This window comes from Thermobia domestica, chromosome 9 (assembly GCF_964235325.1).
Source record: "Thermobia domestica chromosome 9, izTheDome1.hap1.1, whole genome shotgun sequence".
NCBI classification, from domain to species: Eukaryota; Metazoa; Arthropoda; class Insecta; order Zygentoma; family Lepismatidae; genus Thermobia; species Thermobia domestica.
In genome coordinates, this window is record NC_137462.1 from 104145894 (window position 1) to 104164006 (window position 18113).

Sequence of the window (18113 nt, forward strand, 5' to 3'; positions counted from 1 at the left end):
ATATTATGATGTTACCAGTCTTTACCCCTGGGTAATGGCACGTAAGCCATTGCCTATAGGTAAACCTATAATATACAAGGGGCCTGACTTTCCACAAGTGCAAAGTATTCATGGATTAGTGAAATGTAGTATCTTACCTCCCAAAGACTTATATTTTCCAATTTTACCATATACATGTAATGATCGCCTTTTGTTTGGGTTATGCCGTACGTGTATGGAACAAAGTGTCAACAATTGCATGCATAATGATACTGAGCGTGTCCTTACTGGTACATACTGTACTCCTGAACTTCATGTGGCTTTAGATCTCGGATACAAAATTCTACAAATTATCGAAATTTGGGAATTCAAATTATCCGGATCAGAAAATAATTTGTTTAAAGATTATGTCATTTCCTTCTTAAAAATGAAACAGGAATCTTCAGGATTTCCTAGCTGGTGCAAAACTAAACAAGATCAAGAGAAATATATTGCAGACTACTATGTTCATGAATGCATTCAGTTAACGGAAAATAACATTGAATCAAATCCTGGTCTAAGATATATTTCCAAAATATTTCTCAATTCCTTATACGGAAAATGGGGACAGCGAACAGATTTATCTCAATCTGTAATTGTAGATACTCCAGAAAAATTTTTAAGTTATCTATGGGCACCACAATATGAGGTACAAACTGTATTGCCTATTGGAGAGCAACATCTCATTCTATCATATAAAAACATTGAAAACAAAAACAAACCATGGAAATTTTCCAATGTTGTCCTTGCAGCCTTTATCACCTCGTGGGCGCGTCTAAAACTTTACGAGTTAGTAACAGCTATAGATCCTGATCGTGTATTGTACTGCGACACTGATAGTATTATGTTTGTACAACCACGTAATGAAAAGCCTCCACTTTCTTTGGGTTCCTATTTGGGTCAGTTAACTAATGAAGTTCCTGATGACTGGGAAATTGATGCATTTATAGGCTTAGGGCCAAAAAATTATGCCTATAGAATGAAAGAAGTTCAAACAGGAAAAGTAGATTATGTATTTAAAATTAGAGGAATAACTTTAAATCATCGTACACGACAAGAAATTAACTTTGATCATTTTTATCAACTAGTTCGGGATAAAGCTGAGAAAAAACAGTTACACAATCCAGGAAGAATTGTTCGTAAACCTGGGTTTGTCATCGTATCCAAGTCTGAAACTGAAACACATCAGAAAGTTCAAAATAAAAGACGACGATTAAATCATAACAGTATTACTGACTATAGAACATTGCCATATGGTTATCAAAGTATTAAGTGTGTTAAATGATTGGTATTCTGTGTATATGTAAATAGTAGACTGTCTAAAGGTACCATAATGTCATAACATAGTCATAATATCATCAAATATGTCCATAAGTTTTCACAAGACCTATCTGTTGGTACTTCTACGTATATATAATGTAAATATGTCAATAAGTTATGAAGAATATTCTGAGTATAGTAAATATCTTATCTATATATGTATATAAATATGCCAATATTGGAAAATAGAATATTGTAAATTATATAAATACAATAAAGCGTTACAATTTACGATATTATGTTTTATTCCTATGTCTATATCCAAACAAATATTGATATAATACGAAGTATCTGTATTCTATATAAGATAAAGGAAGAATACGTATGCTTCATATAAGGTTATTTATACGTATTTATCATATTTTATGTTCCTACAATAAATCATCCTAAGTTGAAAAACCATGTTGACAGCATAATGTCTTCTACAAGGTGAACAAGCATCTTAGAAGTAAGTAAAGGTATCAATATATGACATTAGAATACTGTAGTGAAAAGATATCTATAAGTAAATGGCTTATACCACAGTCATATCCTTTGTGCTTCAAATACCACTAGGACATGTCTAACAAACATCTACGTACATAAAAATCACAATATATACATCCTAACATGGTATTCAAGGTAATCTAAAACACTTATGTACATATGGAGTCAGAATATAAGCCTACAATATAATCCAATATTAATATAATACAATCAGTTCAGGCTATTGCATTCACCTAGCATATCACCACAACAAAATATACAGCTCTACATTACGATAAAATAAGGCTACAATCCAATATTAATACAATACAACCAATATTAATACAGTACAAACACTTCAGGTGTTTGCATCCAGCCTATTATAGCCCCTAAAGCTACGCAACCCGACAACACATGCTTAAAACACTTACATGCAAACGAAACATAATATGTCTACCATATGATACATATATTCCTGTCCCGATATCAAAAACCAATATACATACATACATACATGTATCCACTTACAAACTAATCACATATTCATATATACATGCAATTTGTCATTCGTCTAAGCTTCGTACACCATTAGACCCATACAGTATCCAAAAGACAATATTCTATGTTAAAATCCCATATCAGCTACACATACATGTACCCACTTACAAACTAATCATATATACATGTAATTTGTCATTCGTCTAAGCTTCGTACACCATTAGACCCATACAGTATCCAAAAGATGATATTCTATGCTAAAACCACATATCAGCTACTGAAAATACAATATCAATACATAAAATACGTTTCTTAGAGTTGCGCCCATTTCCTTCCACATTATCTCATACATTTATGTACAATATGTAGTGCTCTATATTACATATATCCGCAATATACCTCTAAATATACGAAAAACACAAAAAAATCATTGTTTGTAACCCTTTCTTTAGCATCTCATTAATATTCATTATCATCTCATTAATATTCATAAATAATTAATTCAATAATCTAGTTTTTTAAAAGGATAAAATCATTTATGCGGAAATACCTTAAAGAAATCTTGTTTGAAGACTTCTTCCAAAAGCACAAAAGGGAAAGTTCCCTTGCGTAAAAATTTCATTCACTCTTTTTCCCCTTTCAAACTCAGGTAAGAAGGGTCACTGTTTCTCTCCCTCTACGTATGTGCCAAGGTCCTTAACAAAATGCGTAACAAGTCGAACGCTAATTTGAAAGTGGTCCTTTACTCAAAATAAAAACACAGTTCCCTCCAATCTTATGTGCGGTCTCTCAGTATAGGGGGGCAATACATTAACTTTTTTACAACGTGACACGTAACATTTAACTATCTGTTTTTAAAATCTCTGTCCTCAAAATAATGACTGCTATTTCTCCTTAGGGTGCAATTCTCACCCCAATTTAAACAAGGTCTTTTACTCCATGGACAGCACACTTCGCCCCCTCCAAAAACCTGGACCACCCAAAATTACAACACAGCTGCGTCTCTTTCCTTTCTTTACTCTGCATCAAAGGGTTCTCTCCCTCCCCCCGCCATCCTTACCTAACATTCAATGTCTTTTAACATTTGTTCTTTATCCAGATTTTCCCATGTTTTCTAAATACATGAAACTAAATTATTTGACATGTCTCTTTGGCTTCCAACAGTTAAAGTATTATCCGACATCTATATTTCACTTTTAAATGACACTTTCTTCTTTCTTTAAATGACAGAATGATGAAATTACGTGACAGTGTTACAAAGAGCTTCTCAATTACGTATACAAAAGGTTCCTATTGATTAAACAAAGGCACCCCATCGATTGGAATGTGGACATATAGCACCAAGGCTACAGCCACCCCCACTTCCTGATCCTTTCCCCCACTGGTTACCTCACCTTACGACATCCCATTCTTTCTTTAGAATTAGTTTCTTGGATACCAAGACGAACTGTGTTCAAGATTAACAAAAAAGACCTGTGTGGGCATGTTCTGAAGTTTCTTCAGTTATTTCTTAGCACTTGAGGGAGGAATAAGAAAGGAAGAAACAAGTTTCTTAAAGGTTTGGGGAAAACGGTAAGTAATCAGCATAAATTGTATAAATTAACATAAAATTGTATTAAAATATATGATAAAATAGATCAGAGGAAATTTGCATCCATTTTCGTGAGAAATTTGCACTGTTAATCAATTCTTGTGAGAATGAAGGAAATTTGCATCCATTTTCGTGAGATTTTCGGTCTGTACATTAAATTTGATAGAAAATGGCAGATTTTAGGTCGATTTTGGTGAGATTTTGGGAACATGGGTAAATTTTGGTAAAAAATGGCGGATTTTAGCCCCATTTTGGTGAGATTTTGGGAACATGGGTAAATTTTGGTACAAAATGGCGGATTTTAGGCCCATTTTGGTGAGAAATTCGGAACAAGTTGGTGAGATCTACGTGCTATTCTACTCATTACGTAAGCACATATCCAGTGCCGTAACATAGATTAATCTTATTCCTTAGCTCTCAACGGTGCATGCAATCTTTATTCGAAGAAACTAATCGTGCGTTCATTACGTTGAAATTTTATATTGATTAAAAATTACTTGCGAATCATGGACATACATATTATATAAGTATGTAGGTAATTCAAGTTATCTGTATCTTTTTTTTCTCACTCGCCAAAACAAGTGATTCTTAACTTTCTAGTTTTCCTTTGTATTAATTTTCGTAGTTTTGCTGCAACATGATGGATTGAATAGTCAAAAATACTTTTTTTCGCTCTATGACTTTCATTAAATTTTGGACCCATTTTTACCCTACCTTACCTAGTAAAAGTTAGATATATAGTCTTAGTTGAGGAACCAGTTTTTCGCTTCTGTAAAATTACGAAATTATGACTTGGTTTAGTTTACCTACGAGGTTTAGATATAATAAAATCATCACCATCATCATAATCAACCATTATCAATCCATTGCTGGATGAAGGTCTTTCCAAGTCCACAACTATCTAACTTGGGCAATTCTTTTCCAGGTTACTCCTCAGTGGCTCTTGATTTCATCACACCTTCTTGTATGCGGAGGTTTCCTAGGCTGTTTTTGTATTGTGGTGTCCAATCTAGAATTGTTTTCGTCCGTCGATCATAATTTCTTCTTGCAATATGTCCAGCACATTTTCCAGCTCATATTAAATTATTTCATTAGCATCATCAGTATTCAATTCTATATATTTGGGCTACTAATAGTTCGAATTCGCTACTTTCGGAGTACAGACACGCTACTTTTTAATCTTCGGATCTGGCAACACTGACTGAATGATTTAAATCAACATAATGTGAAAACCCCCATTTGGTCTAGCGGCTAGCACTCTTGATTTTGGTTCGCGTGGTCTCAAGTTCGATTTCCGGTAGGGGTAAAGTTGAACGACCGAAGTGGTTCGGATTCCACTATAATCATTAGCTCCACGTCTTCTTTAGCCGCCCTAGCATAATGTGGGACGTTAAACTAAAACAAAACAAAACAAAAGTGAGCATTGTGTATTACTAACTGTAAGTCCTTGAATAATTGCATATAGCTATATGGTATTGATCGAGTTTGATGTGATCGGTGGTCAAACTAAAGCAAGTGAAATGTAATTAGTGTGTAATTAGAACTTTTAATTAAGCACGGTCTTAATCTAAAGTGTGCACCAGGCCTAAGGCTTAGGGGGAACAACCAGTGTTACTGAAAATGTATCTGTTACATTTAATTTCAGTTACAATTTGCATTTACATGTATTGCTGGAACGAAGACTTAAACATTAACATTATACGTAGCCCAAAGCCTATGAAAAACGTATTCTCTTGAAAGCATTCTTGCACCATAAAACAAACTACGAGTAATTTTAAAATATCTTGCAGTTCTACGTTATTTGCACATATTTAGAATAATAATTAGCAATTTATTTAAGTGAGCAACGCTGCTTAAAATAATGTAACTGTCATTTGTTTTAATTAAAACCATCAAAAACTATTGTTGTAATGTTATAGAAGCAAAGGAAAGCAATAACCGTTAGGCTATGTGATCTGTGGCAATAATCATTATAAAAATTTAGTACAAATACGTCATTTTAAGCAGTATAATAATCATTACGGTACCAATGTGTTTGGTGTCTGAAACGATTTGAAATAACAATTGTTGTAAATGGCGCTATAAGCATTTAAGTCTTTTGGAAGCATCTGCATGATGAGACGTGATGTCAGCGCGTTTTCGAAGTAAAGTAAAGAAAATTTAGAAATATTTAAATTTTCCGTTTCTTGTAACTTTGTTCCCTCATTCATTCGAAATATATTATACCATGATCATAGTATTTGACACTAAGATACAGTTGATGCGCATTGCACCGTCCATGCCATTTGAGTTATTAGAGATTTCCAAAATGTTGATGTTAATGATACTGTGTTGTCCTTTGTTACACTAAATAATGTATGGGCTATTGTGGTTTTGTTAAATAACTAAATTAGAAATATGTAATACTCTACGTAGCGCAATTTGAGAAAATACAACTTTATTTTGCTTTTAGCAACATTGTTCATCTAGTGATATTGCAGAGAATCTAGAAGAATTTCCCAACTTGGTACAAAATTTCAGCATTTTTAATATATATATATATATATATATATATATATATATATATATATATATATATATATATATATATATATCGCAGATCATAGGGGAGGGCTATAGGGACTATAGCCCCCCTTAACGCTCAGGTATACACTGGATAAAATGGGTTTCAATCCTACTTTCTTTACACTGGATAAAGCGGCAAACCATGGTTTAGCCCCTCCCTTGATCATATACTGGGTCCGCGGCTATATATAGGACAGGATGGCCCATTTTAATTTTTCCACGGGGATATCTCGAAAACGGTTGAACATAAATGAACCGAACAAAAACTCAAATAGGAAATTCCATGGGGCACACCTGATGGTGTTATCGCGGCGCCTCCCGGGGCCAACCTTCATGGGGTACCAGGGCCAAACTTTAAAATTTTAAGTGGAAACATGGGGCGAGTAATACCTTGTTTCGTAGATCTTTAAAAAGTAAAAAGCGTTGTGGCAAAAGATTTTTCATATTGGTCACCGTATTCAAGATGGCCGCAATGACATGGTGCCTGTATCTGATAAAACGTCCAGTACCACTAATATGAAAACAGTTGGAGATAAACGAACAGTCAGAAAGTGAAACAGGAAAGGCATGGGGCGCGTCGAGTGATGTTCTCACAGTGATCCACGGCTGCCTTTCAAGGGGGCGAAACTTAGAAATTTTGAACCGAAATATGGGTCAAGTGATACGTTGTTGGATAAATTTTGAAACACTAAACAGTATTGTATTAAAAGATTTTTCATATGGGTCACCGTTTTCAAAATGGCTGTATCAGATAAAACGTCAAGTACCACTAGATCCCTAATATGAAAATAGTTGGAGATAAATGAACAGAATAAAACTCGTATAGGAAAGCAAAGAGGGTATTTATCATTCCACGGTTCAAGTATAATCAGGCATGTAGCCAGGATTTCGTAATAGAGATGGCCAGAACCGGTTCCTGGTGGAACCGGTTTTCGGGTCTGAACGGATCCGGTTCTTAAAGATCCGGTTCCGGAACCGGTTTTTCGGATCCAGGCCTGGAACCGGTTCTTCGGATCCAGATCTAGAACCGGTTCTTCGGATCCAGGTCTGGAACCGGTTTTGAAAACAGAACCGGTTCCTCGCGGAACCGGTTCCGCTGGAACCGAAACTTTGTTACCATCCCTACGCTAAACGCGAGCTGCTGGCAAGCTGTGAACAGTATGCTAGATGAAATGGTGGAAGCGACAGGCAGGCGCCAGGCGGCGGCAGCTTGTGTCATTTGGCTAAATAAAGTGGGTAACTGGCAAACTCATTGGCTAAACAGGCAAACTGACCAACTCATTTAGCTAAACACCCACTGGTGGATCAAAATTTTTTTCTGGGGGCACAAGCGGGTCTGGGCGGGGAAGGCACAAGTGCATGGTCCTCTTTGCTTTATTTTTGAAGGTGAACTTTGTGCTTCCTTTACGGGTCTTTGGGGGTTTCAGATCCAGGTCTGGAACCGGTTCCTAAGATCCGGTTCTGGAACCGGGTTTTCAGATCCAGATCTGGAACCGGTCCCTAAGATCCGGTTCTGGAACCGGTTTTTCAGATCCAGATCTGGAACCGGTTCTTAAGATCCGGTTCTGGAACCGGGTTTTCGGATCCAGGTCTGGAACCGGTTCCTAAGATCCGGTTCTGGAACCGGGTTTTCGGATCCAGGTCCGGAACCGGTTCCAGAACCGGTTCTGAAAACCGGATCTCCGAGAACCGGTTCTTCGCGGAACCGGTTCCGCCGGAACCGGAACTTTGTGGCCATCCCTATTTCGTAATAGGGGTGTCCGTGACATGAAATACTGTGGTTATCACACCAGGGGTTCGATAATTCTAAACTATTTTACTGGCAACATATATTGGTTCGTTTATCGAGGATTTTGTAATGAGGGAAGGGGTGTCGTGACTTGAAATACTGTGGTTACACACCAGGGGCTCAATCAATCTAAACTATTTTACTGGCAACACGCCCATATTAGTTTGTTAGGACAATAAAATGAGGATATATTAATCTTTTAATAACAAACTATAAAGAAATCTGAAGTAAAATAATATTTAAAAAATATTGAAAAATATACAGTCTTCCTAGGTAATTCGAACTCGGTTCTTGTTGTCTTCTTCCTTCTTCTTTTTCTTATCTTCGATTAATGCCGTCAAAGATAGCAATGAGATCTCTTTCGGCGATAAACACATCCTATAAAATGGATTAGTGTTGCCGCGAAATTGAAAATTACTTTAAAGTGTAACTGGAATTTATGTTGCCAGGCTCTGGTGATTGTTGGCATTTCTTAAGTTCTATCTGAGAATCTACCTGATAGAACAGGTTTATTGATTGTCATTTGTAGTCCATAGAATTAGCATGAAGCTAAATGGAATTCGAAACAGTCCGTTTAAATAATATAAATTTTTAGATTGAACCCCTTTCCTTTCCTACACACAAAGTTCCGCATAAGAAGGAGTAACCAAACGTTTGCTGTAGTTTTATACTTTTAAGGCTGATTCTTCTTTTTCTCGTTTCTTTTTATTTCATCCTTTCTTAATTTTTTTCATATATGGTCTCGAAGGGGGTTCCGGACCCCCCGGACCCACCCCTTGGCTACGTGCCTGGTATAATGCAACGGAGACAAAGATTATTAAAGTATAATTAACATGATACAAAAGAGGAAATGATAGAAAATTATCTTTCCGATCTCTGTCCGTAAGTGGGTGAAGCGGGAGTGAATGGTAAAATCTCAAATGAGAACCTCACTTTTATTTGCAATAGATTTGGTTTGTCTGAAACACTTGTGTGTACAAATGACTGGTACTATAATGAATAAAAATAAAGTGAAATAAGGTGAATGAAAATAAAGTGAAATAAGGTGAATAAAAATAAGGTGAGATTCAAGTTTAACAACATTTTGCCGCCCCTGATAACTTAATGCAATGCGTGCAAGATTTTTGGGACATATCTGCATCAGTATGTACCGTTTCGTTACTAAGGATCACAACTGAAATTACTGTTGAAAGTTATTCGGAATGTAACTGTAGACATCTCAGTGAAACTCATATTCTATCACATGCAAGAAGACATAGAAGGAAAAGAAGCGAACCAATATCATGCAGACGACTGTTGAACAAAACCAACGTTTGTAAACATTGTTCTAAAATTGCATTGTTCGAATTGGTTTCGCATTTCAGTTGATTCATTTTTGCATCAACCATTGCCTGCAATCAAAATGGAAGGTACCAATTAACAAGAATTTTACATACTTTATCCCATTACAGAGACATTTATCTCTTATAGAAACACATTTCAAATAACTTTGTTTCGTAGATACAATTTGCAAAAACTAAGGATCTCAGTTGCAATTTCACCGATCCTTCCCGCTTCACTCACTTACGGAGTGAAGTTGGGATAAATTTCTAGTAGTTAGATTTCTTCCTTTCCATTATGGCACTTTCACTCTAATCATCTTTTCGACTGTTGCAACATTCCCGAGCTATAGAATGATAAATACCCTCTGTGATTTCCTATTCGAATATTTGTTCTGATGTTTCATATTAGTGATACTGGACGTTTTACCTGATGTAGGTACCTTGTCTTGGTGGTCATTTTGAAAACGGTGACCCATATGAACAATCTTTTGCAACAGCACTATTTAGTTTTTAAAGATATGTTGAAAGAGGTATCACTCATCCCATGTTTCCATTTACAATTTTGAGGTTGCGCCGGGAGCCTCCGCAATAATATCAATTGATGTGCCACATGACATTTTCTATTTGAGTTTTTGTTCGGTTCATTTATGTTCAATCGTTTTCATATTAGTGGTACTGCACGTTTTACTGTATCTGATAGAGGAAACATGTCTTGTCGGCCATTTTGAATACAGTGCCCGATATGAAAGATTTTTTGCCACAACGCTTTTTAGTTTTTGAAGGTCTATCGAACGAGGTACAACTCACCCATTGCTTCCATTTAAAATTAAAGTTGGGCCCCGGGAACTTATGCAGGGCGGACCTGGGTAGCAACCGCGACCACACACACACACACACATATATATATATATATATATATATATATATATATATATATATATATATATATATATATATATATATATATATATATATATATATATAGAGAGAGAGAGAGAGAGAGAGAGAGAGAGAGAGAGAGAGAGAGACAGACAGACAGACAGACAGACAGAGAGAATTCTATTTGCATCAGCAGTGGATTTTGTTTCTGGAGAGGCTTGAGGAACGAGTAAGAAACATTTGCGTTGTACGTGCAATGCAAAAAAATTATCACAAATTTATTTCGGGAGGGATTTGAGCCCGATAACCACCCCCTAAATACGCCAGTGTACATCAGTCAACCGTTCTCATATTATCTAACACAGCAACGAAACAAGTTTTGAGTGAAGGCAATTTTAGTATCTATCAATATCAATATTCGAGACGAGACCGAGACTTTCGAGACTGACCTAAGTCTCGTCTCGGTCTCGTCTCGATTTATAGAGGTCTGTCTCGGTCTCGGTCTCGTCTCGGTATTTAAAAGTCCGTCTCGGACTCGGTCTCGTCTCGGTATATAAAAGTCCGTCTCGGTACCATCCCTAGTAAGATCCACGGACGCTCAACTATATGATATTCCAGTGAAGGAATATTATGAAGGAAAACGAAAGAAATTATTACTAAACATTCATAACAAACTTGCTTTTGGTCCCCACTCTATTTATCAAATCTTATCAGAGTATAATTGATCAAGAATCAAAATCATTATATAGTTTCTTCAAGACATGATTCAACTTTTAACATAAGTAAGCAGACAACAATAAGTAAATAAATAAATAAATACCTGAGGGACTCCAAGAGTAAATAATTGAAGAGCTGCATTTAATTAATACAACTTTTAAGATAAGGTAAATAACTAAATTAAAACAATTATTCTATGTTTATTAAAGTCTTTCAGGAAGAAAAAAGTCTTAGGGCAGTATTCAGAGAGAATTCGTTAATCGAGGGTTAGTCGCAGTCTGGTTAGAGACATACTAGTTCTTTACTAAGGAAGGTGTAGGAAGGTTCTGTGTGGCATTCAGAGTCTACTTTGAGTACAACTGATTTGGGTATGATTAACTTATATAACCCCAATGCATCAGGTGAGAAAAATAAATGTGGCAACTACGGAAAAGTAGATGAGCGCATGTGTAGTCTGTAAAAATGAAAATACATGAAATACGAAATGGAAATGTTGTGTCGCACGCTAACCCCTGTGTAAAAGATTAGCCTCTGCACTAGATTAATTAGTCAGATGTGATTAACTTCGTCATATACAACTTCTTAATCAGAGACTCTGAATACAATTTTGATAACCATCCGTTAGTCAACCCCGTAGTATGGTGTTAATCAGACGTCAAAATGACTCTGCATAAGGCCCTCTACCACCAATGGAACAGGAGCGGCTATAAGATTTTCATTTTGGGAGCAGTGTTCGAAGTGGATAAAAAGCAGAGGCGGTATGTTTTATTTCAATTTTGGCTCAACATACCGGCTATCTAATTGTTTAAACACAGTGAGGACATGTTGCCTAAAAGATTCCATTTCTATTTACATACCGCCTTAGAGTCGTTTTGACGTAAGATTAGCGTCATACTAAAAACTTGACTACTGCAGAAAACTTATGTTAGTCGAACTCTTTAGTATGGCACTAATCACGCTTCAAAACGACTCTGCATAAGGCCCATAATGACTAAAAACCATTAGAGAGCTTCTCTGTAGTTACCGGAAGGAGGGACAGGTGAGCCTTTAATCCTCCGCCAAGAACTCTCTGGAAAGAATAAAAAAATATCCTCTTATGTTGCATTATAGAGAATTATTCACGAAAATGCTCAAAAACCGAATGAGGATATTAACAATTTCCTGCTGGAAAACTGTCGGACCAACCACTCGACTGAGGGGTATTCCAAAACCCCAGAATATACGCCCATGCTCAAAACACGACATTTATATGCATCAAGGCAAGAAGATACACACATACGGGATCCATTATAAAAGTAATGCGCATTTTCTGAGAAAAATAGATTTAGTGATCGGACCTGTACAAATGCTTAAAATTCTTTAAAATACTCTCCTCTTGCATCAATACACTTGCGGACACATGTCTGCCACATCTGGAAGGCATCCTGAAAGTCCTCGACGGGAATATCTCTCAGGACCGTTGTAACATGCTTTTGGTTGTTTTCCATGGTCTCCCAATGCTTTCCTTTCAGCTCTGTCTCTTCAGTCGGGAAAACAAAAAAAGTCGCACGGAGCCAAGTCGGGACTGTAAGGAGAATGGGACCACCAGGGTGTTGCTCCGAGCCAGGAAGTTGGCACATTCGGCACAAGCTTCGCGCAGACCTTATGCATTTGCAGATACTCGGTCACCGCAAATGTGGACATGTAGGGAATCAGCAATTTGCTGGATACTCAATCGGCGGTCGGAACGCAAAATTTCGCGCACACGTTCCACGTTTTCGTCGGTTCTGGCTGTTGTTGGGCGTACAGAACGGGGTTCATCAGCGACCTCCTTGAATATTTTTTGTCATTTCCTGGACTGTGATCTCGAAATGCAGTCGTCCTTGAAGGCCTCTTGATGCATCTATAATGTTTCGGTTGCATTCTTTTCAAGCTTGACGCAAAACTTAATGGGGCATCGCTATTCAAGCGAACTCTCCATCGCGCCGTATTCAAAGTCGAAAAAACACTTCATGCGGAGGCACGTCTTCCCGCTCACATTTCTCGGAGTAAACTGGCGGCCAGCTGCGTTGGAAAGGCAAACACCCCACCACATTCGCTGCCATGGATAGTCTTGTGACAATAAAGTCATGCGCATTAGGTGGGCTATACACTACGAGATCAATCCTAGGATATATCCTAGGATTTATCTTCGGAAAAATGTTAGGACATATCTTGTAGGAAATCTTACCCTTGTGTACCATACACGTAAAGAGTTTTCCTGTCTGACCGAATGACGTTTATCAACGTTGTGAAATAGTTCTATTTAATAAAAGTACAAAGTTGAAGAATTACTATGCTAAACCTCACTGCACATCCCACTGATATTAATATCAGGCGCTATATTGTTAAATTGGACACCTCTTAAAAAAAAAAAAAAAAAACATAAAAGTCAGAAGGGTGCTGATATACTTTTGGCGCACCACCTTTTAGAAGATTTACAAGTAAAATTTAATACTTTGCATGAAAAGACATATTTATAAGGAACAAATTTTTTGCAAGCAACATAATTAAATACAAAGTAATAGACCTGGATTTTATGTTTACAACTGTAGAGTTATTAGTGTAAAATCATTATAAATGTTTTAACGACGGTTAAAATAGGTGAGACAAGGTTTAGCAGAAAGTTTCCAGCTATTTTTTCTGAGAAATGTTACAATTTCGGTAGTTTCTATTCACATTAGTTTAGGTTGGTTCACGTTAGTTACGATTATGTTACGTTAAATTATATTAGTAAATGGGCCCAACACAATTTTCAAAAAGTGATAGAATTTCGCTTACTTCTTTTAATATTAGTTTAGTTTAAGTTAGTTAACTTCATTATGTTAGATTTCGTTAGGTTGTGTTAGGTCTAAGTACTTTCATCTTCATTTCTCCTGTAAATTTTGTATGTTCTGCTTACTTCTAGACCCCTTCTGCGAAACTTTTACCTAAGTGAGTGCATATGGAAGATGACCGGTGATACTATTTTCCACCACCGGTGTATTTCTGCATAGTTTACAGAAGCTATATTTTATGTTTACAAGTGGAGCGCTACTACCACGATACCATGACAAGTGCTATTCAAACTCGCATCATTGCCAAAACCCACTCGTTTTCACTACATTCACTGACGCGCCTGCTTCCTTCGCTCGCATCCCCTCGGGCCACCGCTTAGCCCTGCTCTGACTCGGTTAAATAGCATTCGTACTTTCTAGAAACAACCTAGCACAACTTGGTTTGCGTTTCTTGTACTATAGTTTCTATACTATATATCTGGACCTCGTATTTGTACGCAAATCGTAAAAGAATTGTAATTTATCAACAATTGCTTTTGATGGTCCTCTTCAGGGATTTTATCTGTGCTATGTAAGATATTTTCATGTCGGTCAATGCAAATCATTTAGGAAAGTGACAAATTATATTTTTTCAACAATTATTTCGAGTGCTACACCTAAAGTAAACCTGCACGATCAGAAGACTCCTCATCAGTTGTGTTTTCACTTGTTTTGTTTTCACTTTCTCTCACCTGATGTCGCTTAAATCGAAATCTTACGAATTTTCTTTCCGAAATAGAGCGTGCTCTAAACAAGAGAAATCTCATAGGATCGTTCAGAACACAGGAAATGACATGCGATCTGTTGCCATACACGTTGAGATTTTGACTCTAGGACAAATCGTAAGAGATTTCCTAGGATCTATCTTATAGTGTATAGCCGGCCTTACTTTCATAATGGACCGTGTACAAAAGAAAGAATCAATTCCATATGGCACATCAAGCTAGATGAACTTCATTGAAGATACCTCATTTTAAAAACAAAAAAGTAGGAAAAAGATAACAAAATATCAGTGTTGTCAAGTTAGAAATTATTTCTACATAAGAAATACAATCTTTTTACGAGCAAAACTATTCGCCCAATTAGTGTGTATAAAAATTAATTTATCAAAGGTATTTACCATCTACTCTCAGTGATGGTATGTCTTGATCACTGAAAAACCAGAGGCGACATATGCCTTCATCACGGAAAAAACAGAGGTGGTATGCTTTCATCACGGAAAAACTAGAGGTGGTATGGCATAAGACCGCATATCGTCTCACTTCGACCACTGTTTGGGAGACCTGCTCCCTCGTTTATGGATACATATAGACCAGCGGCGTGCCGCCAAGGGGACTAGAGGACTAGGCTAGTCCCCTGGAATTTTAATTAAAGTATTTTGTGATAAATATATACCAAAGAAAACGAAAACATTGTTTGTATTTCTCTATTTTTGTAAAATAACACTATTTCAATTGTTCTGACACAACTATAGTCAGCGCCCGTGTGCTGGGTGCGACAGCGAAGTGGAGATCGGAAACGCTCGGGTTTTAATAGGCTTTTCTCGGGGAAGGGAACAGGGTCCAGTCAGCTATTCCTCATATTATGTTGTCTAAGCTCTAAGCATGGGCGTTCTGTCGTAAGCGAATTTAATGCTCGTTTGCTTTTTACAGTTAATAGTTTTAACGCTATTAAATTTACAGTATTAATCTTGACACTTGAAGAAATCTAGTGAAGTGTGAACTTTTTAGATTATCAATATATTTTGCAAATGACTCGAAGAATAAAGTATGGAAGGGGACTCGTCTGAGAAATCGAGTCCCTTACGGCAAAGCGATGGCGCAAGCAGTGATATTACTTCAATTGGTATAGGGGACAGTAGGGGCGGGAATCGGCCGTTTCAGTCTTGTATTCTGGACCATTGAATTCCTTAATTTTCAAGAAATGCAACAAATAATAACCAGTAGTAGAACAACTCCAAGCATTTCCATTTAGACAAAAATTAAAGATTATTTACATAACATCAAAACGGATTATTTTGCATCTTCAAAATAGTTAACTGCATGTAAGACAAGAAACAAACTGTATTGCTGGCCTTGTACTCTGTTCCACATAGAAAAGGACGTGTGGAATAATGATGGCTTTTGTGACATGAACAATTTTCACAAACCCAAGTTGCGCCAAGAAAAATGTTATTCACACCTGTCCACAATAACTAAATTGAAAACTTTCGGGAAACCAGAATTGATTTTTAATTGAGCAAGCAATGTAGAAGTTGATTCAAACCGAAAACTAATGAACCGATTGATTTATTCCTCTTGTTTTATGGCTAAACAAGAGCTATCATTTAGAAGTCATAACAAACAGGAAGATTCTGTCAATTAGGGAAATTATATTGAAGTAATTCAGTTACTTTCTAAGTACGACACTAAAAAGACTTGCAGGGGCGCCAGTAGAGTGTTGTCACTTAAGCGTGTTTTTTCCTACTGCGCATGCGCAAACCCTTGACGCTGATTGGCTGGCGCAGGTCACTTGACCCCGCCCCCGGCCACGCCCCTTGACGCTGATTGGCTGGCACCGACCCGCCCCCTTGGCCACGCCCCTTGACGCTGATTGGCTGGCGTCGGCCACGCCCCCTAACGCTGATTGGTCACGCTCTTTTATGACCTCCATTTTAGGAGTATCTATTGCGATGACTGGCTGGCGCCGGACCCCACCGATTGGCTGGCGCAGGACCCCTCTGATTGGCTGGCGTCGGACCCCGCCTCTTGACGGTAATTGGCTGGCCGCACGCACGGTCTGTTAGGAGTACCGCGCTGATTGGTCGGCGCCGGGCCCAGCCCACTGGACTCACGTACCGCGCACATGCCACATTGCGGTGGAGAATACGAACACATAGCATAGGACATATTACATAAGATTCGTTCCCTTTTATGAGCACTTTACGAACACATAGCAGATCGATAACACACAAGACTATATAACATAGCAGGGGTGTACTCGTTCCCTTTTATGAGCGCTTTACGAACACAGAGCAGAGTCGATAACACATTCTCCATCCACCTATTTAACATGGCACATACAACATAGCAGAGCTAATAAAAGAGTATGGCATATTTTCCAACCCCTATTTAAACATAGCAGAGCTAATAAAAGAGTATGGCATATTTTCCAACCCCTATTTAAACATAGCAGAATTAATAAACGACTGGCTTATTTTCCAACCCCTATTCTAAGATATTCAACCGCTATTTTAATATAACATAGCAGGGCTCAGATGAGAACAGAAAGTGGTGGACAATCTAACACATTGAAAACTTGTTCTTTAAGCAGTGTCAAAAATTTCGATTTTCGAAAGAGTTGAAAGTTGGGCGATGTTTACCAAACTTGGGTAGATTATACATTTGATGATCCTAAATCGAATGCCGTTAAAATTTTATTTCTATCTTTCACCGTTTTTGAGATATGACGATCCGAAGTTTTTTTGGCAACTTGGCCCACTCTTGGCGTACAAGTTTGAAACATGGTTCCATGGGTTCTTCATGTCTAAAAACGGCAAGGGGTCAGGTACGGGGAGATTTTTTCGATTATTTTTTTGATATTTTTGACCGTTTTCGAGAAATGGCCATTTTATGAATTTTGGACACCCAAAAATGAACTTAGACGATTTGTTGGAGTATTTCTTGCAATGGCGCCCTGAAAGCCGAGAAACAGTGCTTCAATATGTTATGTTTGCTCTATCTCTTACAGTTTTCAAGATATGACGATCCGAAGTTTTTTTGGCCACCTTGGCCCACCCTTGTCGTACAAGATTGAAACATGGCTCCATGGATTCTTCATGTGTAAAAACGGCAAGGGCAAGGCAAGGTACGGGGAGATTTTTTCGATTATTTTTTGATATTTTTGACCGTTTTCGAGATATGGGTCATTTTATGAATTTTGGATGCTCAAATGGACTTAGAAAATATTTAGCACATATCTTAGTCGTTTTTGTTTGGAGCCAATAGTAAATAGTTTTATTTTAGCCAATGGGGTACTTGACTTACAGATTTTGCTCCAATGAAAAAGAGTTTTATTTTAACCAATCAGAGGAAAGCAGAACAACTATATAAGGGCTGAGGTTCGAAGCAATTCTC